The following is a 25,690-nucleotide window of genomic DNA, read 5'->3' as shown; positions in this document are numbered from 1 at the left end:
GCCTAAGCAAAGGCATGGCAGAGGGGAACAGAGCACTGTCCCTGCTGGGAGCCAATGGCAGTTCCTTTGAAAGGGCTCCTCGACCTCACTTATGGGAAATGGCCTCTGCTTAACCACCCGAAAGTTTGTGGCCTTGATTCCTTGGAAGCCCAGCTAAAGTGTTTTGGGGCTGCCCGTGTGGTCTGAGCCCGTCTTCATCCCTTGCTTTGTGCTCCCCAGCCCCCAAAGGCTAGGGGTCCAGGAAGCCAGAGCTGGGACTTCCCCCTCAGCCCCAGCCAGCAGCTCTGGGGGCCTTGGGAGGGCCTGTATCTGACAGAAAGAGGGAAAGACTTTGGAAAGGCTTTTCCTCCCCAGAGGAAAGCCGCCTTATGGAGCATTGACAGCTGACAGCAAATAAACAGAAGAAAAACCAGAAAGGGCCTGCATCTCCTCCATCCCTTTAAGAAAGACACCTCAGGACTCTGGCTGGAGGTTGCAGCAGGAAACCAAACACACACAGAAGGGCTGGGCGGCCAAATAAATAGTCATTTATTAAGGTACTTGTCTCACAGCCGGAAATCAGCATGGGGGACGGGAAGCCTCCAGAAGAGGCCGCCATCTTTAAAACCAGGGAAGGGGACAACTTGATTTGAAACACTTGTCTCCAGATGGGACCAGTAAAAAAACAGGCCCTCAGTCTGGTTCCTAACCTGACAGGAAAAGGAGTAGCAATGAACAGCTTTCTGGAACCTGCCAGGGCAGAAAGAAAGGCCTCAGTCCAGGCCTTGACCATGCTGGCTGCTTGCCTGAGCCTCCCCAGACCTGGGCCCACAGGGCTTTCTCCAGATGGATGGCTGGGTCTAAGATAGTAGCCCAGTGGCACATTTTCTTTCTGCAAAGGGAGGCCATCTTTGAAATGGAGCCAAACAAGGCCTGAACAGGGATTTCCTGGCCACAGCTCTGGGCAGCACAACCGGCATGGGGCCTGTCTAAAAGCAGCTGGCTTGGGCCCTGCGGCTCATTTGGAAGCTTCATGAGCTCTCCTTCCATGGAGCCTGGGCAGACCTGTCTCACTTGGCCTGGAATATTCTCTCCCTACCATTCCCCACCCCTGGCCACCACCATCACCACCTCTTGGCTGGACAACTTCTTCTGACCTTTAGGTCTCAGTCACCAGGAAAGTCTTCTCAGACAAGTTCACATGCCTTGTTAGGGGCGCTCCTGCGCCTCTCCCCCTCCCAAGTTGCACATATCACTGTGACATCTCACATTTATACAGGGGTGACACTCTGTCGCCACTCTTCTCCATGGCTCTGGTTGTGCTCAGCCTGATCACCGTAGTGTAGGACACATAGTGAGCCCAGATTCATGTGTGTTCAGTGGACAGAGAAATGGAGGCTCAGGAAAAAAAAAAAAAAAATGAATATACCTTGGGCTTCTTAGCAAGTACCCAAGCCCTTGAATGTAGGCCTGAATGAATGAGTGAATCAATGAATGGATAAATAAGGGAGTGAATTAATGAATGGGTAGGTGAATGAGTGAGTGAGTCAGTCAGTATTAGAGGGAGAATAAACAGCACTGTTGCCCTCCGGGGTGGCCCGACCAGGCAACACCTTTTTTTCTGTCTCTCCTTTTCTCTATATGCAGGGGAAGGAGGCAAGAAGGTTGCTATGAGTATGACGAGCCAAAACACACATGGCAAGAGGGGGCATTTCCCGAAGGGGCAGCTCTGTCTCTGACCCCTTTCACCTTCGCTTGTTCTGATCTTTATGGGGCCGTCTGCCTTTTGGCATCAAAGGAGACAGCGGGGCCGTGATTTGCCCCACAACAGCTCTATAAAAATGTAATTACTCAATAATCCGCTGTCTGCAAAACAAACCATCTTCCTGTTTCTTCTCCCATAAAAAGCATTTGACAGCCCTGTTCTATCAGCTTATAAAACCTGGAGAGAGTTGCCTTAGCCCTCTCTGGAATGAAAACCCTCGAAGGGGGAGAGGCCAAAGCAGGAGAAACACAGCTCTGATCCCCGCAAGCAGCCGACAGCAAAATGCCTGGAGGTTTCTGGAGAAGGCCCGCGGAGCAAGTCGGTTTGGTCCAGTGTGGGACTGGACAGGCAAGGGGTGCCTAGAAAGGACAGGTGGCTGGAGACAAGTGGCATCCTCCCAGCCCCCTGGAAACTCACTCTTTTGTATAGTCACTCGACAAACACGGACCCGGCACTACTATGCACTGGGCATTCGGCTAGGCTCTGAGGGTTCAAGTGCAGGATAACGTGTGTTTCTCTTTCCAGAAACTCCCATCTATCACTTGGGCTTCTTTTAAATGATGAAGGAGCCCTCTCAGGTGAAAGAAAGATGGGTGTATAATCTATCATCAAGTGGACTGAAGTCAGTTTCATCACAGTGAGGACACGATGGCCCTGTTTTCATCTTTTTCATTGAAAAACAAAAGTAATTTGAGGCAGCATTGATAGGATGGCTCTGTAACTTGATTATGGAGCGCTGTAGTGGGTTGAATTGGGTCCCCCAAAAAGATAGTCAGAGCCCCAAGGGTGGTGCCTGTGACTATGACCTTATTTGGAAATGGAGTCTCTGCAGATGGGATTAAGGCAAGGATCAAGGTGAGCTCATCCTGCATTAGGGTGGGTCCTAAATCCGATGACAGAGTCCTTGTGACAGGAGGAGAGGAGATCTGATCTACAGGGAAGGCGCCACGTGAAGGCAGAGGCAGAGACGCAGCCATGGGCCAAATGCCAGGAGTTGGAGGAAGCAAGGAAGGGTCATGGAACTATTCACTAAAATGGGTAAGTCCTACAGTATTAAATTATACTTGGATTTTTTAAAGTGTTTAAAAAATAGAGTATGGATTTGCATAGGCATTTCTCCAGAACCCCACCTCACACCCCCTAGGATGGCCACTACCAGAAACAAGACTAAATAAAACACGTGTTGGTGAGAACGCAGAGAAATGGGAAGCCTCGTGCATCGCCGGTGGGAGTGTAAAGTGATGCGCCCACTCTGGAAAAAAGGTTGGCAGGCTCCCCAGAGAGCAAACATGCAGCCGCCCCGTGATGCCACAAGTCCACTGCCAGGCATCTGCCCGATGGCAGGGGAGGCAGGGACCCAAGCACATTGTCACACACCAGTGCCCTGAGCAGCAGCAGTCTCGGCAGCCGAAAGGCGGGAGTGTCCAGTGACAGATGAATGGCTGAGCAAAATGTGGTCTCTCCGCACACAGGAACATTTCTCAGCTGTGAAATGTGAAAGGAAAGTTCTGGCGCCTGCTCCAATGGGGATGCACCTTGAAGACTGATGGAAGCCGGTCACAAAATGACCAATGCTGTACGAATCCACTTCGAGGAGCAACCTAGGACAGGCAAGTGCATGGAGCCAGAACGCACAGAGGTGCCCAGGAGCTGGGGGAAAGAGAGCAGGGGTTAGTGTTCGATGGGGACAGAGTTTCACTTCGGGATGATGGAAAGTTCTGGAGACGGATGGTGGTGAAGCCTGCCCAACACCGTGAATGCACTTAAAGCCACCAAACTGCAACTTAAAAGTGGGCAAAATGGTAAATGTTATCTATTATATATAATGTGATATGTATATGTTTGTTAAATATGATACCTAGTATATTTTGTATAGTTTATTATATGTTTGTGCAAGTTTTATATAAGCTTTATATGATTCTAATTATATATAACATCTAACTTAGATAAGTTTTATATATTATTTATATATTGTATATTATGTATATATATATATTACATATTTAGACAGTTTTACATAGGAGAGATGCCTAGATGTTACCAAGGACTTGGCGTGTTCTTTGTTTTCTTTTTTATACTTTATACTTTTTGGTGTTTCTAATTCTTAAAGTTTACTCTGGATATACATAAATATTTTTTTAAGATTTTATTTATTTATTTGGGAGAGAGAATGAGAGAGAGAGAGAGAGCATGAGAGGGGAGAAGGTCAGCAGGAGAAGCAGACTCCCCGTGGAGCTGGGAGCCCGATGCGGGACTCGATCCCGGGACTCCGGGATCATGACCTGAGCTGCAGGCAGTCGCCCAACCAACTGAGCCACCAGGCACCCCACTCTGGACATATATTATATGTAAAGGGCTCACAGTCTGATGGGGGAGATGGACAAGGAAATCAGCTATTGCAGTGTATGATAATATACACACAGAGCTGGGGCATCTAAATCACTTCTATGGCACTGTGGGGGTGCCATAGAAAGGTCCCCAGAGAGAGCAGTGAGGAGGAACGAGCCGTTCAAGGGGCAGGGGTGGAGGAGAGAGGACATTTCGGGGGGAACATGCATTGAAAGTGCAACAAAACTGCCCAGTTTGATTCTTGGCCTGGCTACATATTTGCTGTGTGTCCTTGGGTAAGTTAGTTTACCTCTCTGTGCTTCAGTTTCCTCTTCTGGAAAACAGGGATACATAACTGTTCTGACTCCAAAGGGTGTTGAGAGGATTAACTGAGTCAATGCATGTAAAGAAATTACAACAGTGTCTAGCATATGGTAAAGACTGTATAAGAATTAGATTTTTTTTTTTAATGACAATAAAGGACAGGAAACTTCTGGGAATAGGACAAAAAAAAGAAATGGAATGGCTAAAGGAGCCTGGGAAAAGAGCAACATAAGAATCATCTTCACTGAAATGAAAGGCAAATAAAGCCTTGGGGGGAAATAGACAAAAGGAAATCTGAAATCTGAAAATAAAGTGTCTTATGATGATGGAATTATGTCTTGGATCAAGATATTTATAGCGAACAAAATTGAGTTAAAATGGGTTTTGACTGAGTGAAAAGATGCTGAAAATGCGTAAAGGAGCCAGACTTGAAAGGCTGACTATAAGTCAGCCCCTTTGTTAGAGAAAACTCCACTGTATTCAACATTTGGAATTGATGACTTGGTGGTTTCCTTTGGGGAAGAAAATATCTTGACATTTCCTGGTAAGTCTTCCTTCCTACCCCCTCGCTCTCAACGACGTTCTCTATCAGCATAATGTCCTTGTGTGAGCATTGATGGATGTGAGTCCACAGATGATAGTCGGAATATTAGCTGTTTGGAGGCTCGGGGCAGCCTCTGCCGTGAAGATGCAAGCCATGTCAGTGCATAAGCGCCTCTGATAGTCGTAAATCTCCGTTCAAGAAACTCCAGGACTTCAGAGCTGTGGCATAAATTTCCAAGCCCGAAGAGTAGCAGGGAAGCTTTAAGTGCTGGGTTTCAACCCTCTAGACTCCCTGGAACCACTGGTGAGGGTTCTGGCACCATCGATATGGCTCTTTCATCCCTCCAAGAAATATGGATGGTGTGGTAAGCCAGTGAGACACAGAATGTGGTCTCCAAAGGGAAGCCACAACGTATACATCAAGGCTCTCGGATCCGCTTTGAAATTTTGAATGGTGGATCTTTGCGCCTCGTTCCTCTGCATTATCATCTTTTAAATGGGTATATTCTGGCATGAATAAAAGGTCTTAAAGTCTGTGAGGGAAGGGGGACTGGGTCAGTTTTAGTCTATAAGTATTAGAACCTTATTTTGCATTTGTGGAAGGTTTGGAATCATCCTCTTATCCATTAGTCATACATTCAGCTTCAAGTAATGGCATATCTCACTGCAGTGCCTTAAATTAATCAGAATTCATTTGTCTTACATAACAAGGATTCTGGAAAGGGTCGACTACATGTTCTGGTCCAGCAGCTGCTGGAAACAGCTGCCACAGCTCCAGCCATCACATCCAAACTCCAGACAGGAAAAAAGTGGAAGGGGAAAGTACTGCCTCTGTCCTCCCTTCTGTTGGCAAACAAAGTGTTTCCTAGAATCTCTCGCAGTGACCTTTTGGACAGTCTTGTGTCCCATATCTTCCTGCTGCAAAGAAACCTGGGAAATTAGATCAAAGATGATTCATAACTCGGGTCTGGGCCCATTGGGAATCATTATACCCACCTCACAGACTGCTAGAAAGAATGAAATGAAATGATCCACTGGGAACTGTTGGTCCTGTGCCTGGGAAACAGCAAGGATTCCGAGATCACGGTGTGCCACAGCCATCATTCCTTCTCCTTTTCCCTTCTACACAAATCAGGGAGTACCTAGATTCATGTCTAACAACCTGTACAAGAAGAAATAAAGAGTGATGAGAAGTGTAATTTGAAATAAATACAAAGCAACCTCCATATCCCTTAAAACCAATCATAGTCAGGGAAGGTCTCAAAACTTGACCCAAAGACTTTCTGCCTGTTTGGAACCATGATGAAATTCCTCAAGTGATGGAATTGAGAGCCTGTGTTGTGGTTCATTTGAGGCTCTGTGGCCTCATTAAGCCAAATCAATAGGAGGAGTGATTTAAGCAAATGGATAAAAGCTGTTTATTATTTAGCATTTTCTATTGGCTGAGGGCTGACCCATTCTCTAGCCCTACCTGTTCCTGACCCCACATTGTTAATTAATTTTTTTCAGAGCCTCTCACTGATGGACAGGCATCCTTGGGTACTTGGAATGAGCAAGTGTTCCCATTCTACAGATGAATGAGGGGGTGGCAAGGAGTATGTCTCTCAGACAAGGAGACTGAAGCAAGGCGTGGCTCATCCCCTTCATCAACTAAGAAGGTGAGAACAAGGACCAATGGAACAGTGGGCCAAACATGGGTACAATGGCCCCAGATCAGCCTAGATGGCCACCCACAAATTCTATCCTCAAAGGCCAAAGACTCAGGTCCAGCGATAAGAGCTGCATTAAGTTCTGAAGGTTATTAACAGCCATGACAATGATAATAAGGACTGTAGATACTACTGTTCCTTACCGAACACGCACTGTGTTCCAGGCACTGGGCTAAACTCTGTATTCACTGCACCTAGGATCCCCCACCAATCTTACGAGGTAGATTCCATTGTCCAGCCCATTTTACAGATGAACAGATTGAGGCTCAGAGGCAATGTGTAACCCACTCAGCATTCCTCGAAGCAGCAGCTGGGGACACCAGGATATGAAACCGAGCTTTCTCAACCCCACCTACGACAACATGTCCAGGGTTTATATGGGTTCTGAAAAACTCAAGAAGCCTTTGCCGTCAAGCTCAACCCAGTCATCACTTTGGGGTTGGGGAGAGGGGAATTGTGAATCTACAGACTTTTTAGGGATGTGAACAAGTTTTCAGAAGTTGGGACCCTAAATCGCCACTATGTGTTAGGAACTTGCTGTTTGCCAGACAACGTGCGGAGAGAGGAATCCTTATCCACTTCCCAGGTCAGGGGCATTAGTCAGACAGGTGAGTGAACCCATGTGTGGGTTCTGTATTCAAGATCGTGCTGTCGTCTTTCCCCACAGAGACCCACAGTTGCTCTGAGCCCTTTAGAAACCACTCCTCTTACCTCCAGAAGCCCGGAGGGAGCATTTATCCCTATGAAAATGGCATAAATGGAACTTGGGAAGACCCAAGCATCCCACCAGAGTCCCCACTCCTGTTCCTCTGGCCCCCAACCCAGCTGTCGTGGGCCTCCCAGGACTCCTGTAAACCTCCATGGTCTGAGATGGTGTGCAAATGTGTCCAGGTCCTCTGACAAGACGACAGCAATGCAGGAGCATCTATAAAGGATTTTCCTGGGGGAAATGTGTGCGGGAGAGAGCACCGGCTAGGGAGCTGAGAGAGACGGAGAATCACGTCTGACCTGCAGTGCAGGAAATGGCGTTGGAGGGAGGCTGGGTGGAGGCTGGACCACCCGAGCAGCCTCAGGAATGATCAGCAAAGCCTCTGGGCAGCCCTACAGCAAAGTCACTGGCAGAGGATCCTTGGTCTCCCAGGAACAGTCCTGCCTCTGCATCCCTCCTCGCTTTGTCACTGCTTGGGGCCGCCCTTGGGGAGCGCGCCCTCCCCAAATAGCCCTTGGGGTCAGAGCCCTGGGGAAGTTACGCTCCCTGTCCTTAAAGGTATGCAAGCTCATTCTCATGGCTACCCGAAGATTCTGAAAGGTTTATAGAAACTCAAAGCAGGCGAATGTTCCCAGGATGACCCCGATCCAATCTCCAAAGTCCACCTGCCTCGGGCAATGGGAGAGTCTCACCTGGGACCAGCTGGCTGCCGACGTAGGGATGAGAGCCTCCCTCTGGGGGTGACGTGCACCCGGGTCCTGCAGTCGGCAGTCTGAGCTGGAGAGGCGGAAGCCAGTCTGGACCGAGGAGAGGAGAAGGAACAGAAGCCTCCCTGGGGCCCAAGTCCAAGGCAACACAGTCCGCCCTGTCAACCAGTGCTTCCTCTGATTGGCGCGCATTGTAGGAACAGCCTGTTTCCATGAGGCTCACCCTGAGATGGCATTCAAGGTGCTCATGGTTACGGGTCTTTGGGTCAGACCCATAGGGACTAGAATCCTCACCTCCATCTCTGACTCCCTAGGTGGTCTTGGGAAGCTCAAGTGACTTTACCTCAGTCTACTCATCTGCAAAATGGGCTCGAGGAGAGCCCATCTCCCAGTGATGTTGGGGAAAAATAAAGGAGAGAAAGCAGTTAACCCTGACTGTTCCCCACTGTACTCACTCCATCAGTGGTATCCTGAGTCCCATTTCGAAGACATGAGAAAACACCCAGTTCATGGACTTGTGACGTGAAGACAGAGCACGTATATAGACCCATTCATGGCTGTGATCATTACATCAGTTTTATAAATAGTAACCGAAATCATCACTATAAATAGTAACCACGAAACCATCATCCCCAGGGTGCCACATGAGCCCTCAACTTGGGCCACATGGAAGTGGGTCAAAGTTTAGTCAGATCTACCTTCTTTACAGTCCAAAAGGGCTAATTTCATGAGGGCATCATTCACAGAGCTGCGGCGGAGTGTGGCGGGCACAAGGAGCCAGTGCCATCCAGAGCCTGAAAGGTCAGGGGAGGCTGTAGTTCCGAGAACCTCGAGAGAGAACCGTCAGCAGGAGGGCTGCTGTGACCTTAAACTGGGGGACACGGCAACCCCACCAAAGGTGCTGGGGAACAAATGCCCCAACCCCAGCTCCTTCCCATCCTGTGATCCTCCTGTTGATCCCCTTGGCTGAGCCCCCAGGATGCCAGAGGGCGCGAGTCTGTGCAGTGATGGAGAGGAATTGGAGGGAACCACTGGAGATACCTGACTGCTCAGGCATCTCGAAATCTTAGACTCCCATGCCCCCACTTGCTCCCAGGTTCGTGACCGAGAGTGGTAGTTCTGCTATGACCAAAAGTGAAGGACCTGGCACAGGAGCACTAAGCAAGCTCTATGGCCACACAAGTCCCTGTGCCCCTCCCTCCTCCCACCCCAAGCTTGTGGCAAAGTCACCACGGTAAAGACATCCCAGGGGGGAGCACACAGGAGTGCATCCAGGAGTGCTTCCTGGAGGAAGGGATACCCACCTGGGCTGGGAAGGAAGAGAGGAGTGAGTCCTGTGAAGAGGTCAGAAGAGCAGGGTTGATGTGGGGGCGGGGAGATCGGGTGGGTATGGAACATATAGGGACAGGAGGCTGGAAAGGTGGGCTGGGCCAGGTCTTGCAGAACCTCAGAGACTGAGGAAATCAGCCTGAGCAAAGCGTGGGGGCCACAGGGAAGCATGGGCGGCGTGTCGGCAGGTGAGTGACAGTTGCCTTCCATCCCCAGCAGAAAGAGAGGGAGAGAGAGAGGGCCTGAGCGCCTGCGGAGGGAGGGATCCGGTGAGTAGCGATGGAGCTGTGCCTGGAACCAGAGCGAGGAGTGAGAGTGTGTGTAGTATCTAATTTCTGCTGGCGTTTGTGGCCGGGAGCTCATGTGTGACCTGACCTGGGAGGAGGTCAAAATGACCCACAAACAGCTGAACATTCCTGATCATTCTATTTCCAAATCCAGGAGTTGTTTCCAGGAGCTCAGCAACTCTTCCCCACACAAAGCACCCCATGGCCACAGCCTCCCAGACCCTCTCCCCACCACCCCCGACTCCCTCACCCCCGCCACCACCCATCCATGCCCAAACGAGCGTTCAGCCAGCTGCCAAGCTGCAGGGGTGGAATAGGGAGAGCCTGGGGGCTCTGAAGATGACCCAAGTCAGCTTACTCAGGAGACAGAAACGTGATCCGTCGTCCCGGGGGCAGGCACGACTCTGGGGGCAATGAGCTGCCAGATATAATTAGACTAAGTCCCAGCAACAGGCTCAATGCCCCGTGCATATCAGCACCCTCGTCCTGGCTTCTGTTTCTGGTGCCTAAGCACCATGGCTTTACCCAAGCCCTGACCTAGAGAGCCTTGAGGCAGAGAAGGGCTTGAGGTTTGCCCTTCGGATGGGCATGGCCACGGCCGCTACCCTGGAATCATGAATCGTAATAATAGAGTTCATAATAATGATTGACGATAATAGTGGAGATGATGAAAATGCAATCAGGGCGACCGCCCGTTTTAAAATTAATTAACTCATTTGTTGAGAGTGGGGAGAGGGGGAACGGGAGAAAGAATCCCAAGCAGGTGCTGCACTGAGCAAGGAGACTGATGCAGGGTTCGATCCCATGTCCCGGAGATGACGATCTGAGCCGAAACCAAGAGTCAGAGGCTCAGCCGACCTTGAGCCACCGAGACACCCCAAGTACAACCACCTTCTGAGTTAACATACATTTGTGACAGGTACTGTGACCGCATTGAATCCACCCAGTGATCTCATGGGGGAGGTCGTATTATCCCCACCTTTTAGAGATGATGGCAAGGCTCAGAGAACACCAAGTGAGAAAAGCAGAAATTGAACTTGGGTCTTTCTGGACTTCCAAGCACGGCTTCTTACTGCTCTGCTAGTTCCTACCGACAGAGGGTGGCTCCGGAAACGTCCTGCCATTGTTCCAGCTCATAAGTGAGTCCCAAACTCCAACCTGGGATTCTGAGAACTGGATTCACTGGATTCTAGCTGCAAATTACTCGACCTCTGTGCTCTGGCTGGAGGCAGCTTTGTATCCGTGCTGGTAAGTAGGAGAAACATACAAAGGAAAGTTGGCCCCTCATCTTCGAATGCACTTGACCTGAAGACCATGGAGTGAAGTGACCCGGCCTCTATTTTTGAAGGATGTATTTCTGAACACTCGTCTCCAACTTTTGTAACAGGCCCTACACGGAAGTACTCAGACCCACGAAGCATTTATGTGGCACCTGCTGGACATAATAGGTTGCTATAGGCATTCTACCAAACGCAGGAAGAGACCAAGGGATGACTCCCTGAGAAGGTTTAATCCCTCGGTGAAGCAGAAAAAAGTGGCCCCACTTCACGCAGAGCTGCCCATCACTGCCTACACTCCAGACAGCTCCAAGCCCTGGCAAGTGAGCTGGAGAAAGGGGGTATTGTCATCTCCCAGCATGTGGCGCCCACAACATTCCCACAGCCTCGCAAAACATTCTCCATGTCTTCTTCTCCCAGCTCCATCTATATATCCCTGGGTTGAGAAAGAATTGCACCCCCCTCCCTTGTAAGCTCAGAGTTCCCGGCATCATTTTGGGCAGAAGTGTGCACGGATGCTGATAGAGTCTTCTTTGATGGGATCCAGTCAGCCCAACCCCTCCTCTATCAGAATGCCTTGTTTACCCATTAGTGAAGCTTTGGACTCCAGCAGCAGACAGGCCGGCTCCAGGGCATTTAAAAGGTCAAGAATCAAGGGCCCAGGAAGGCAGTCAGCTGGGATTCTGATCAACAGAATTTCCAAGGATGAACATGGTTTTCTAAAGGCACCAGCAATGTGTTCTGTCCTAGAAGAGAAGGGACCAACTAGTCAGAGGTGATCCTCTCCAGAAAACAATCTTTCTCTCCTGCCTGAGATGGCCTGTGGTCCTGGAGAGTCTGTCCTTGATTGGAAGCATTGTTGCATCCCTTTGACCTTGGGGAAACATTCTTGGAAAAGCTGCTGCCTTGGAGAAACTGAGGCAGTAAAACTGAATGGAATTCTGCCCTAGTACTGGGGTCCACGTAGTCCTCAAGAGTAAAGGTTCATTCCAACCAGGAGGAATCCCGAGGACTTAACTATAACAAGCCTTGCCTTTTAAAATCCCTTGAACGCCCTTGGCACTTCTGTGGAGCCGGTCCCCGATTCTCCCCTCTAATACGACAACTCGAAGAGGTACTTACTCTCTTCCCGGTGTTACAGGTGAGGCTCAAAGAGGATCCGTTCTCCAGCTAGCTAAGTGGTGGAGTCGGGATTTGAGCCCAGTTCTCTAGATCTAGGTTGGCGCCATCCCTAGGCTGGGAGGAAAAAGCCCCAACCTAGCAGCTGGTAGTGACAGAGGGGATGGGGTGGGGAACTTGTGGAGGCCAGAGTGGAGGAAAAGGCTCTATTTGCTCATTGTTTGCTTTTCCCAGCACAGTTCAGGGGAGAAGGATCCCTGACGGGCTGAACTGGTCAGACTGGGGTGTGGCGGTGTGGGGAGTAACACTGGGACCAGCTGAAGGTAGAGGATGACTCATCACTTGAATGGCGTCTAGCTCGCAGGAAGCACAGGGAGAGACTCTTGCTGGCCAGTGTCTTTAGAGGAACAAACTCAGTTCATTTTATAGACGTGGAAACTGAGACCCAGACAAAAAGGGTCCTGGCCAAATATGGACTGAGGTTACTGGTTCCCTGGTGCCTACAATACTTCTTTTCCAAATAACAACCACAATAATCATAAAGGCAGCCACCATTTCACTAAGTGCTTCAGACGTGTCAAGCTCTGTGCTAAGCATCACATCGATGACATTGTGCTACATTTTATATATATATATATATATATATATATAACATACAAATATATATATTTATATATATATATATAAAATAAATACAAGTAACATATATAAGTGTATTATATATATAATACATACAGATATATATATTTATATATATATATAAAATAAATACAAGTAATATATATAAATAATAATTATATATTAAAATTGGGTAATCCTGTACAAGTCCCTTAAATTATGAGCCTTGGTTTTTTTCGTCTGTAAAGTGTGGGCAGGAGTAACCAGTTATTAGAGCTGTAATATGTTAGATTTCATAAGGAATGGCAATAAGGTGAGCAGTCTCAATCAGTATAAACGGAAGGGAGTTCTTACGATGAGACCTCTTTCTTGGCTGTATGACTAACATATTGCATCACAAATCACCTTGAACTTAGCACCTTGAAACAACACATATTTACTCTCTCCGTTTTTGTGCACCAGGAATTCAGGCAGAGTTTACCTGGGTCCTCTCTTGTAGAGTCCCCCACTAGCCCACCATCTAGGTGTTGGTCAGGGTTGAGGGCTCATCTGAAAGCTCACCTGGGGAAGATACTGCTTCCAAGCTTATAATTTAGGGGACTTGCGTTGTTGTTGGCAGGACCCAGCTCCTTCTGGCCTGTTGGACTAAGAGCCTCAGTTCCCAGCCAGCTGTTAGCCAAAAGGCACCCTCAACCCTCAGTTCCTTGTCAAATGGGCCTCTCCAATATGGAACTAGCTTTACCAAAGCCAGCAAGGGTCTGCTAGCAAGAGGGGGGTTGCAACCTTATACAATGTAATCATGGAAGGAGCATCCCATCTTGTGCTCCACATTCTGTCAGAATATGCCAACAGATGCCAGAAGGCAGATGGCAGATGCCAGAAGGTAGGGATTACTGGGGCCATCTTAGCGCCTTTGTACCACACTCGCTGACATTTCCCTCCCCTTCTACAGAGGTCTTTACTACTGGCCCATCAAGGAGGACACATCTGCTCTTCAGCCCAAAAGAACTGTAGCCTTAAGACCCCTCCTATATAGCAGACCAGGTTAACCACCAGCTGGAAAGCACCAGAAAATCCAATGTCCCGTCTTTGAAGAGGATAGAAAAGAGGCATGGTTTTAAATGACACGTAAGCACGGGCTTCATAATCTAATTTGAGGTGGTGTTTCTCCTAAAGACAGATGGAACCTTGCTTATGAACACTTTTATAAAATAAGGTGTCCTGTTTGAGATCAGGCAGAAACACATAGAACTCAAAATACCTTTGAGCCCAAATTACATTTATTTACCTAGCAAATATTTACTGAACATCTACTTACTGCCAGCACTGTTCTCAGCCCTGAGGACACTGTTGGTTAAAAATTATAATAATAAAATTCACATTCTATCAGCAGAACCTGGAGGAGGGGTGGGAAGAGACAGAGAGTAAAACAAATACCTGATTCTCTCTGCAATAGCAATAACCCATCATATGTGACTCAATTATAAAGTTTAAACATGAAATTTAAAATCCATGGTTTATTTCCAAATATGAGAATTGCTTTAAAACATTTATTGACAATTCCGGTAACTATTGCCTCAACAGAACAAAATTTCTCCAAAATGAAATTAATCTTTAAGTAACTATGAAAATCTTAATGGAGGTAATAAATACATGGGTATATACATTTGTTACAACTCGCTGAAATGTTCTATTAAGAATTTGTGTGTCTTATTGTTTGTAAGTTACACCCCAGTGAAAAAAAAATAAAAATTCATTTCAGAGAAAAACTACCTAAGGAGCACCATGCCTGGGAAAAAAATTTCCTAATTTGGCAATATCGTTGCCAAATTATCTGAAGATATTGATTGTGGCCATATGTCATCTTGCTAAAATGACAGTAAGAAAATACACTTTTACATTACAAATAGAGAGCAACTTGTGAATTATAGATTCCTTTATGTTACCACTCATCCAAACATCAGCAGCCCGTTAACCAAAGACCAAGTTTTGCATGATTATAATCAAAATCAGTCATTTTTAATATTTTGTTGATGTTTGATTATTAAATACCATGTTATTATACATATTTTTTTTTATTTTTGTTGTTATGCATTGTGTATGTCAAGACTGGAGCCCAGGACACCTTTTAGGTAATAGTTGGTTAGTTTTCATTGTAACATTGAGTATGTGGGTATCCCAGTTTTCTTTGTGTGGGGGAAAAAAAAAAGATGCCTTTTGAGTGTTTGTCGTAGGGCAAGTGGGGGAGGAGAGGGGTTAGGGAACGGGAATGATTATGGAATATCAGGTTAGGTTAGAATCCAGAGCAGAAGGCAAAAGACTCGGCAGAGAGAAAAAAGGTGAAATGGGGCTCTGAGTTCCTTGGGGCTTAGCGCTAGCATTGTTCAGAGGAGAATGACCATGTGCCTTCCTCTTGCAGCCCCACTGCTCCTGGGGACTCAGGACCAGCGTACCACCAACACTGCAGGTTCCCAGGACTCACCCACAGAAAGTCTGCATCAGGTTCCAGGATGTGGCCCAAGACTGAATTTTTTACAAAGGTCTGCTAGTAAAATTACAATTTACAAGGGTTATTTTCAGGGTAATTCCAAGGATCGTGGACCTTCTTATGTTCTAACTAAGTCGTATTTATGGCACCCTTTAAAACATACATACTTGCGAGCAGTTAGAAGCCCCAGGACCTCTACTTCCCTTCCCCAGGAGGGTAGGAATTCACAGGTGTCTCTCTCTCCTCTGGCTAAGACGAGGCTGTTTTCTGACATCACACCAGCACACTGGAACCACCAGACTTAGGAATCGTGGTTCACAGACCAGCAAGAGATGGTAGTAGTTAAGAACACTAGGCCTGGATAAAGGAATGACAAACTTCTGTAAAGAACCAAATGGTAAATATTTTCACCTCTGAGGGCTAGACAGTCTCTGTGGCAATAATTCTGCTCTGTCACTGTGGCACGAAAACAGGTATTGGTAATACACAAATGAATGGATGTGGCTGTGTCCCAATAAAACTTTATTTATAAAAATGGGTGATGGGCCACATTTGGCCCCTCCACCATAAACTTACCAACCGTGGCTAGAGATCCAGGTGGAATGGTTGTGAAAGCCCAGCTCGATGGGGCTGTTTGCGCTCACCTGAGTCACCCAGCTTCTCTGAGCCTGTCTCCTTATGTGCAAATTCAGAAAAATGATCAGACCAGCGTCACAGTGTCGCCAAGAGGCCCCTCACATTTTAAATACAAAGTATTTGGCATCATTCTTGGGACTCGATACACCATGAGGAAAGTCAGCTGTGACTACTGTCCAGTTTAGATGGCCAAGGTTCTGACCACGGCCCCTCCCCTTCCTACCCCCACCCAGAGGGTGACCTCTCTGTGCCTAAGTTTCTAATGCGTCAAGCCAGAATAGTAACAGTTGCGAGAACTGAATGAGATGCCAAGTATAACGCATGTAAGTGTGCTCAAAAGTTAGCTTGAATTGTTTTTGTTATAGCATGGTTATAAATTACTGTTTTATTATTATTATTATTATTATTATTATTATTATTTTATATCCTTCACAAGCAAGAAAACAGGACCCAAAGCCTCACCTTTTCCAAAAGTCTTTAAGATTTGAGACTTTGGTCCAAAACCCTGACTGAAAAAACGTATTTCTGGGCACCCACACACCAGCTTGGGGCCAGCCATACTGAGACCAAAAGGACCAGTACTCATCACACCTAACATTGTCTTTAAATTCTTAACTAAAGATTAAGCACAACATCCAGAAACCCTGTGAGAGCTTTGAGACAAAGCTCTGGCTCAGGGAAAAAGAAGTGGGGGCTATTTTAATAAATAGATTATTTTTATCTGGTTTTAATCTGCGATTTGCACTGGGTTCATCCTGCCGTTCATCTCCAGGATTGGCCATCAGCCTGTCAAAGGCAAGGCTGCCTGGGCAAATGGGCTCTCTTTTGTTATATATATATATATATCCTGAGTCTGTTTTGATGGGGATTCTCCTAACACGCACAAAAGCTGACATAATTAACTCTGAACTTAGAGAAAATTACAGGGCCTTTTGCAAAAAGTGGTTCTTGAACCTCTCCTCTAGATTGCTACAACACACACACACACACACACACACACACGCACGCACGCACACACATGAAAGTCTGAACAGTACTAAAGTAATTAAAGCAGCTGGGATTGACTGGGGTTCTGAGTGACCTTTTGGTAACTTACCTATGTCTGCCATTTAAAGAAAGAATAATTTATGATGCAAGTCAAAGAGCAGAAAACCAAGGCAGACAGAAATAGAATTCTGATTACCTTTGAGGGGTGAGCTGTCCCGAGGGCCTGAGCCCCTTGTGAAAAAAGGAGCAAAAGCAGTAAACGCCCAGATTCACCCAGACCCAGACACCTGTGGCTCCCAGGTGTCTGCTCTTCTGATTTGTAGAAAGTAAGAATTTCAGGGCTGGCACAGTCTTTACAGGTTTGACTGAGCCCATTCATTTGACAAATAAGGAAACTGAGGCTCGGGGAGGGGCTGAGTTGTTCCAGAGCCCATTACAGTGGACCTGTCCACAGGTGTGAAAATTTAACACTTTTTCAGGACACTGGCACTCCAGATGGAAGGATCTTTATTTGTAAATTCTAAATAAGTTTGTCATTAGAGTCACAAATCGGGTTTGCAGAATCCAAGCTCCAAAGCCACGGCCCCTATTGTATTCCGGTTCCCTATTAGACACTCAACACATTTTTGCGGAACCAGCTTTCAGTAGAAATTACCCCTGGACTCGAGAATGCATGGGAGAGCTGGGGAGGCTCTGTACCAAAAATGGTGCCCATTTTGGGGACCAAATCAATGAAACAAAAGATCTGCCAACAACCACGCCCCCAACTAAGACTTCCCTTAATGCACTCCTATAAGTGTCCCACTTTCACTTATGCTGTTACCGAGACCTGGGAAATGCATCCTCCATCTCTGGAGCTTCATGTCCCACCGATAATTGAAACCGCAGCTCACATGCAACCTCCTCCAGGAAGCTCTCGCTGCTTTCTCCTACATGAAAGCAATCCTTCCCCCTTTCAAGCTAACTCCCACACAGCCCTCGGGATTTTGTTTAAATGTCGATTTGTCAGGGGAATCTTTCCTGAACCTCTGGATGAGATTAGATTTTCTTACTTTTACTCTCAATAACAATGGCTACACTTTCTTTATTATCTATCCTTCCCCTCTGAACAGTAAGTTTCATGTGAACAAAGACTATATCTGTTCTGTTTTCTGTTGTACCCCTAGAATCCAGCACAGTGCCTTGGCCACAGGAGGCATGAGTAAATGGATGGGTGGATGGATGGGTGGATGGATGGATCAATGAATGGCTGAATGAATCAATTAATGAATTATGAATTACTCTGAAAATCAGTGAACAACAGTACAAATAAATGAATAAATCAATGAATTAATCAACATATCAATGAATTAATCATTTGTATGCTATTTATCTTATCTCTGCCATACAGTTAATCTTATTTCTCAAAGACAGAACAATGCAATGATTGAAAGTGTGTTTCCTGGAGCGCCTGGGTGGCTCAGTGGGTTAAAGCCTCTGCCTTTGGCTCAGGTCATGATCCCAGGGTCCTTGGATCAAGCCCCACATCGGACTCTCTGCTCAGGAGGGAGCCTGCTTCCCTTCCTCTCTCTCTGCCTGCCTCTCTGCCTTCTTGTGATCTCTCTCTCTGTCAAATAAATAAATAAAATCTTTTTAAAAAGAAAGAAAGAAAGAAAAAGAAAGAAACTGTGTTTCCTAAATCCAGTCTGCCTGAGATCAAACCTTGACTCAATTCCCCACCTGTGTGATGTTAGGCAAACCACTTCACATTTCTGAGCCTCAGTTTCTCCACAGATGATAACAACCATCCCTGCCCACACCTCTCAGGACTGTTGTAGGTTTAAATGAGATAATACATGTAAGTGCTTAGCACATCACACGTGTTCAGTAAATGTTCGCTGTTACTGTTCTGAGAGTGTCCTACTTGGGGCAAGAATTGCCAAACTTATCTTTGGAAGACCTAGCACCTAGCACAGCACTCTATCTCATTCTCAAAAATATCAACTACACAGACAGATAATTTAAGATTCTCTGTATCGTGGGAATGTCAAATGTGTCAGTGTTTTAAATGGAAGCTAAAGGGACAGGACAGCTAAATGCAATACTTCACACTGAATGGGATCATAGGTGGACGCTAAGAAGGACATTGTTGGGTCCACCAACAAAGCTGGATCCAAGGAGGTAAGGGAAAGTCTTGTATCAGTGTTAAATTTTCTGAAGTTGCTACTGTAATGTGGTTGCATGAGACCATCTCTGTTCTTTGGAAATACTGAAATACTCAGGGGTAAAGGCCATGGTATGTGCCACTTATTCTCAGATGTTTCAGGGGAAAAAAAAATATATATATATATGTATAATTTTACATATAATTTTACATATATAAATAAATAAATATATTTGAGAGAAAAGGAGCACTCAGAGCAAAATGTTAACAACAGAGGACCCTGATAAAGGACATACGTATGTTCTTGAAACTCTTCCATAGGCTTGGAATTTTTTCCAAATAAAAAGATTTCTGGAAATCATGGGATGATCCTGGAGCCAGCTTGTGTTATCATTCCGGGTTTTCAAATAATAGTTATGTCTTAAAAGTAATCTGGTGGATTTATTTCAAGTAGAGAGTCCACTGAGTAGACTTGAGAAGGTGCGCACACACGATTTCCCCAATCCTCCTTCATAGCAAACATTGCTAATCAAGATGGCGCTCTTTCTCAGTAAATCCAGACACAGCCTCAGAATCCTTCTTAACACAGCTAGCTACTGGCAGCCCCACAGAGATGGCTCTCTGGAGGAAACAGCCACAAACTTGACCTCTTTCAGACATTTTTTCAGTTCCAGTTGGGGACACATCAAGATTCAAAGCCCTTCGAATGAAGGCACATTGGTCCCTGGAATGCCTAATCTATAAACCGTACCTCAAAGATGTCTATACTTTATCCCTCCCAAAGCCTAGAACGGATTTTCCTTTCGTGAGAGGAGGTTCCATGTGATAGGAAGATTCTGGGAGTCAGGAATCTTTGTGTTTGAATACTACCTCTGTCACCTTCCAACCCAGACAAGCTGCTTTGCTTTCCTGTGGCTCAGTTTCCCCATTTACAAGTAGGAAACAGCAACCCCCAGGCTATTGCAGGGCACAGCTAAGGCAGTGAACGTGAGCATCCTGGGCCCTTTCCAGCCAAATGATAGGAATACGGTGATCACAATTATCCTCGTCTCCATAATCATCTTCCCCGTTTCTTCTCTGCGATTCTCTGCGATTACACCCCCCACCAGCTAATGGAGCCCTGCTGCTCTTTAAGAGGCGGGGAAAGCTGCCTCTGCCCAAAACATTTCCAGGTTGGGTTTTTCAACAACCCACCCAGCCCTCCTGCCTTGAACCTGAATCATACTGGAGTTTCAAGAGAGCAGTTACGTGTCCATTCTCTTCAATTATCACTGAAAGGTTAAGTGCCCCAGCCCTTAGCCCCAGATGCCCATCTAGGGTTTCCATTATGAGCCAAGCCAGAGGAGCTGGGTCTGTGAGTTCATCTTCCCGCCCTGGCCCCTCCAGCTAATAGAAGCTCGGCCATTCTCCTGCGCGTAAAGCTCTCTCCCTGGGCAAAGCCAATTTAAATGGCACTCACAGCTCATGCCCGCATGTCATGAGCTCTGGGTACTCCAAGGAGCAGAAGCAATAAAATCTATTAGGTCTCCTTTGTCCCATCTTCTCGTGAACTTCTAAGAAAAAGGCACTAAGAGGATCAGTACCCAGAAAAACCTTCGTAATTGTGGCTTCTACACAGCGAATGAGGACAATTACCAAGGCAACCGGCCCATCGTTCTGGTTAAGGGCAGAGGGAGTTTCGTCGAGAAGAGGCTGTTTCGAACCTCTATTGCGCTGTAATCAGAGAGTAACCAACATTTTAAAAGGCCCTTGTGTAAAAACAGGAGGGACAGCAGGGGAGGGAAAGAAGAGAGGGGGGAAAAATTAATTTCCTCTCATTTCCTGCCTGTTCCATTGATTGCGGTCCAAAGGCAAGATGATGCGATGTACCCTTGCACCTGGGGCCACGGGAGCTGGCAGCCGAGAAGGCAGTCTTGTCTGATTTTTACTGATGCATTTATTTATTTATTTTCCCCGCTGGGCCTGGCATCTGCGGCATAGATTCCCAAGATGGGCGCGGTGAAGGTATCAGTAAAAATCTCACAGGCTGGTAGAGAGCCTCTTCTGATGCCTTGTAGCCCCCGGAGAAGGAACACAACATAGCCCTTCCCAATCCAGCTTCTACCGGCTTAACCACTCGTCTGGGCCGATCGTATTGGGACAGAAGTCATTTTGCTCATCAGAGTGTCTTGTGTGAGTTTCAGCTGGAAATCAGGGTCCTGGCAGGATAAAGCGATAATCAGGACACAGAGGGGACCAGAAATCTCCAGATAGTTTTTCTGTCCTTGGGACTCTGAAGATTCTAATTGAAACCGAACGGGAGATGAGTTTTTTTTTCCTCCTGTGCTGTGCGAGGCTCCTGGGAGGGTCAATGGCTCCGAGGAGAATTTGTCTTTGGGACATGGTCCCCATGTCCTGACCCCAGGTCCTCGTGACCCTGTCTTTTTTTTTTTTTTTTAAAGATTTTATTTATTTATTTGACAGAGAGAGATCACAAGTAGGCAGAGAGGCAGGCAGAGAAAGAGAGAGAGAGAGGAAAGCAGGCTCTCCGCTCAGCAGAGAGCCCGATGCAGGACTCGATCCCAGGACCCTGGGATCATGACCTGAGCCGAAGGCAGCGGCTTAACCCATTAAGCCACCCAGGTGCCCCCCTCGCGACCCTGTCTTGATCCCCCTTCCCCCCCCCCACCCCCAGGCAATAAAATAAATACTCCAAGACCTGCCCCGTGTTTGCTCAGAGGAGAGAATGCACAAGCCTTCCAGTGACAGAGAAGCCACCTTTTCCACTGATGAGCTCCTCACCCCCGGGACAAGGGGCGCGAAGGGAGAAGTGTTCCCAGTGGAAGAAATTCATTTATCCACTCAGCAAATCCAGGCCAGACACTATTCTCCTATTTCTTATGGCCATGGTTGTTTCCAGCTAGCAGGGTCTAGGTAATTCCGGTTACCCGGAGGGAACAGTAATGAAAACAGTCGTCGCCAAAGTCATCCTAATGGCAAGGAGCAGCAAGAGAGTTTGCTCCGTGCCAGGCTGCTTGTCCTTCCTTAAGCCTCTGGGATATTATGGTATCAAGTCAGGGTCCCAGCCAGAAATGAGCGGCATGTCCAAAGGGTTTAACTGAGGAGCATTTCATGTAAGGTCTCTCTTTTTTTCTAGATGTGCTACGATGTTTTTAAATTTTTTTCCCCATTTGTAGCTTTATTGAGCTATCATTGGCACGGAACGCAAGTGCAAGAGTAAGGCCTGTGAAGTGTGCACTGGATACACAGATTGCCACGTGGTCCCAGCTGCAGGGCTCGCTGACACTTCCGTCGTGTCACGTGACTCCCGTTTCTCTTCTTTGGGGAAGAATGCTTAAGATCTCTCAGCCACTTGCAAGTCTTTGTTAAGTTCTGGAGTCACAGGTGTGAACAGGGTTGAAGGAAGCACTAAGGGATATTGAAACTTCTGCGGCCTGCAATCGTGGGCTGCCATCAGCATCCTCGGCCAAGGGAAGGGGGGTAGTGTCCCCAGGCGAGGGATTGCCAGACCATGGAAGGAGAGCTGCCCAGCAGGAACTGGGGAAGGAGAATGGCCCAGTTGGTTTCTCCCTCTGTCCTCTCTCCTCTCTCTCATCAGAGATTCCCACTGGCCAATTCCAATAGGAAGCAGAAGGCGAAAGAACCAGGTGACCCAGGCCATGCCAGACAGCCCCCCCAGAGCACACCGAACGGGGTTAGAAGGGCAGGGAGATATGGGGCTCAGGAAGGGGCAAATGGAGAGCAGCTAGCACCTCAATGTCCCCATTTTACAGACAGAAATACTGAGTCCCCAAGAGAGAGGAAAGAGGTCATCCCGTCAGCCCCCCGATGAGGAGGCCCGAAGACTCCTAGTTCTGGAACTGAGGGATCTAACGACCATCAGGGGCTGGGACAGTGGCTCTCAACTTTAGTCTGGAGAAAAATCACTGGGGAGCTTGTTGAAATGAAGACCCCCAAGCCCTGTATCCAAAGTGTCTGATTCGGTAGCTCAGGGAGTGGGTGTCAGGAAGCACAGAGTAACAAGCACGTGGTCTAAGAACCTCACTCCGGCCAACACCAGCCCAGGAACACACCGGTAGGGGAGCGTCTACGTTGGATGGAATCACTCTGGACAGATACGACACTTAGTGTTCACAATGGAGTCCACCTAATGGAACTTCCGCACATGAACAGGCCCCTCTCCCGCCTCCCCTGGGACCGGACCCACAGCGATCCAAACCCATTCTGGGCCCGAGCAATGAACAAAGCAGCTTACTTGTTACATAACTCTTCAAGAGTTAACAGAAGACACAGAAGAAAAAGTGAGAGGATCCAGTCTTTCTCTGGTATCTGTGTGATACCAAAAGAAATTTCCTCCAAACTGGGCAGCCTTTGGCCCAAGGATCTGGAGGAAGAGTCAGCATTTGGCATCCTGTCTGCTCTAAAAAGGACACCCGCTTCTTCTTGGCTCCACCCAGTGGGAACCATGCAGACTTGAGGACCCGGTTGGTTCCTTCTTCCAGTTGTTTAAGAGGACCCAGAAATCTAGATTCTTACCTGGAATATTTCTCTCTTTAAATGAAGGCAGCTGGGGCGCCTGGGTGGCTCAGTGGGTTAAGCCTCTGCCTTCAGCTCAGGTCATGATCTCAGGGTCCTGGGATCGAGTCCCACATCGGGCTCTCTGCTCAGCAGGGAGCCTGCTTCCTCCCTCTCTCTCTGCCTGCCTCTCTGCCTACTTGTGATCTCTGCCTGTCAAATAAATAAATAAATATTTTAAAAAATAATAATAATAAAATAAATGAAGGCAGCTACCCCAGTGGGCCTCACCCAAATAAAGCAAAAACAAAACCATCACTGCAGGGGTGCAGGGGCAGGAGACTTCTCAGAGGGCCACGAGTTTGTAAGCCCCATTGCAGGCTACATCATCCAGGATCCAGGATGGTCAGACCCTGGGGAAGTGCCCCAGCCTGTAATCCTGGTCCTGAAGCGAACTCACCATGTGGCCCTGGGACGCCACTCCCCTCATCTGTTTACCGAAGGGAGATGAAGATGACAGTCCCAAAGACCCTTTCCTAGAACTTGGGGTTGCCTGATTGGCCCGCTGCCCCCTCGGAAGTGAAGCTATTGGACCGCATGACCGTTGTCAAGGGATGTCCATGCTTACCTCTGAGAGCGGGTTTTTCCAGGCTCCTCCTCCTGTTGTCTGCATAATCCCCTAGTGTGACTACTGTCCCCCTCTCTCCCTGAGAAGCAAGAAGGTTGACCACAGTTACAGAATAGTTACCAGGAAAAACCTTTGAGGACAACACGGGCCTCTTCGAGTACCTTCTAGTTCCACGCAAACAGAAATAACAGTGCCCCTTCTCTACCCAGACGCACCACCTGCTGCTGGGTGACACGAGACATGTCGCTACCAGAGCCATTTTGCCCACCAGAGCGTCCCTTACGCATATGTAGAAGGCATGCTGGAAATGGTCCTGAGGAATCATGGCTGGGCCACCCAGAAAGAACCTTGGGTTACAACAGCCCTAGACCAAGAGCAGACTCAGATTTTTTCTATCCTTTCCATTCTGAGACCCAAGCCTACATAGCCGCGTCACTGCTTTTGATGCCAAGACTCATCCCACGTCCCCCTCCATGGCAGTTGTCCTGTCCGAGCCTGTGTCATCTCCCTCCCGGATGACGGCAACAGCCTTCCAACACCCGCTGACGTCTTAATCCCTGAGGAGGCCTGGAAATCATGGCAGCAACACTCTGCCTCTCTTCCCATCAACACGTCCAGTCCATAATTCCGCCCCGTGAACCCAGGCTTGCTTTGTCCCTTGCTCTAATGGAAAATGGTCGGGATGGCATTTTGGGGACGTTATGTCATACTGGCTTTCTTGTTCCTCCCCCAGGCGCTCAACCACCACACCGCGAAGGGGCTGGTCCAGTGCAGCAGGGGAAGGGAGTGCCCCCTGCCTTCCATTTACACCAAGAGATGGCCAAAATAATGCCTTCTCAATATCCGTCCCCAGAAAAGAATTCTGCAATCAGTGTATGAGAATCGGATGCATGCAAATCAGCGACTCTACCTTGGGGGTGAGTAAGAGGAGTGGGGGCAGGAGGAGCCTTCCTGTGCTATTGGGGGACAGGAGAAGGACCAAACCTCCTTATCCTTTAGGGTCCTGATGTGTGTGAAGAGCTATCATAAACACTAGTGAAGATAGCTCACAGGACTGGTTGCGGTTGTTTTATTGTGATAAAATACACACAATAAAATACTGAGCATTTTAACCATTTTGAAGCATGCAATGCAGGGGCATTAAACATGTTAGCAATGTCAAATGACCATCACCACTATTTAGTTCTGGAACTTTTTCACCCGTGAAAAGAAATCCTGTACCCATTAATGGATACTGGGGCAGCCACTGTGGAAAACCGTATGGAGGTTCCTCAAAAAATTAAAAGTAGAGGCACCCTACAATCCAACAATCACACTACTGGGTATTTACCCAAAGGATACAACAGCACTAATTCAGAGGGGTACATGCACCCCGATGTTTACAGCGGCATTATCTACAACAGCCAAATTACGGAAGCAGCCCATGTGTCCATTGACTGATGAATGGATAAAGATGATGTGGTTCATAGATACGATGGAATATTACTCAGCTGTAAAAAAGAGTGGGCTCTTGCCACTTGCACTGATGTAGATGGATCTAGAGAGGATACTGCGAAGGGAAATAAGTCCGAGAAAGATGGATGACATGATTTCACGGAT

The 25,690-nt window shown here is 47.4% G+C and overlaps 1 long non-coding RNA gene across 1 annotated transcript in view; it reads right to left on the bottom strand.

Moving 5' to 3' along the window:
* Nucleotides 1-516: 516 nt before the first annotated feature.
* Nucleotides 517-25,690, bottom strand: part of LOC309848259 — a 59,197-nt gene continuing 34,023 nt past the window's right edge. The window contains exons 3-4 of the long non-coding RNA XR_014302928.1: nucleotides 5,936-6,101; nucleotides 517-3,394 (exon numbers count right to left, since the gene is read on the bottom strand). This is a non-coding gene — a long non-coding RNA (uncharacterized lncRNA). The remainder of the gene's footprint in view (nucleotides 3,395-5,935; nucleotides 6,102-25,690) is intronic.

The sequence above is a fragment of the Mustela nivalis genome (genome assembly GCF_964662115.1).
Source record: "Mustela nivalis genome assembly, chromosome: 14".
NCBI classification, from domain to species: domain Eukaryota; kingdom Metazoa; phylum Chordata; class Mammalia; order Carnivora; family Mustelidae; genus Mustela; species Mustela nivalis.
This window is presented reverse-complemented; position numbering and strand designations above follow the sequence as displayed.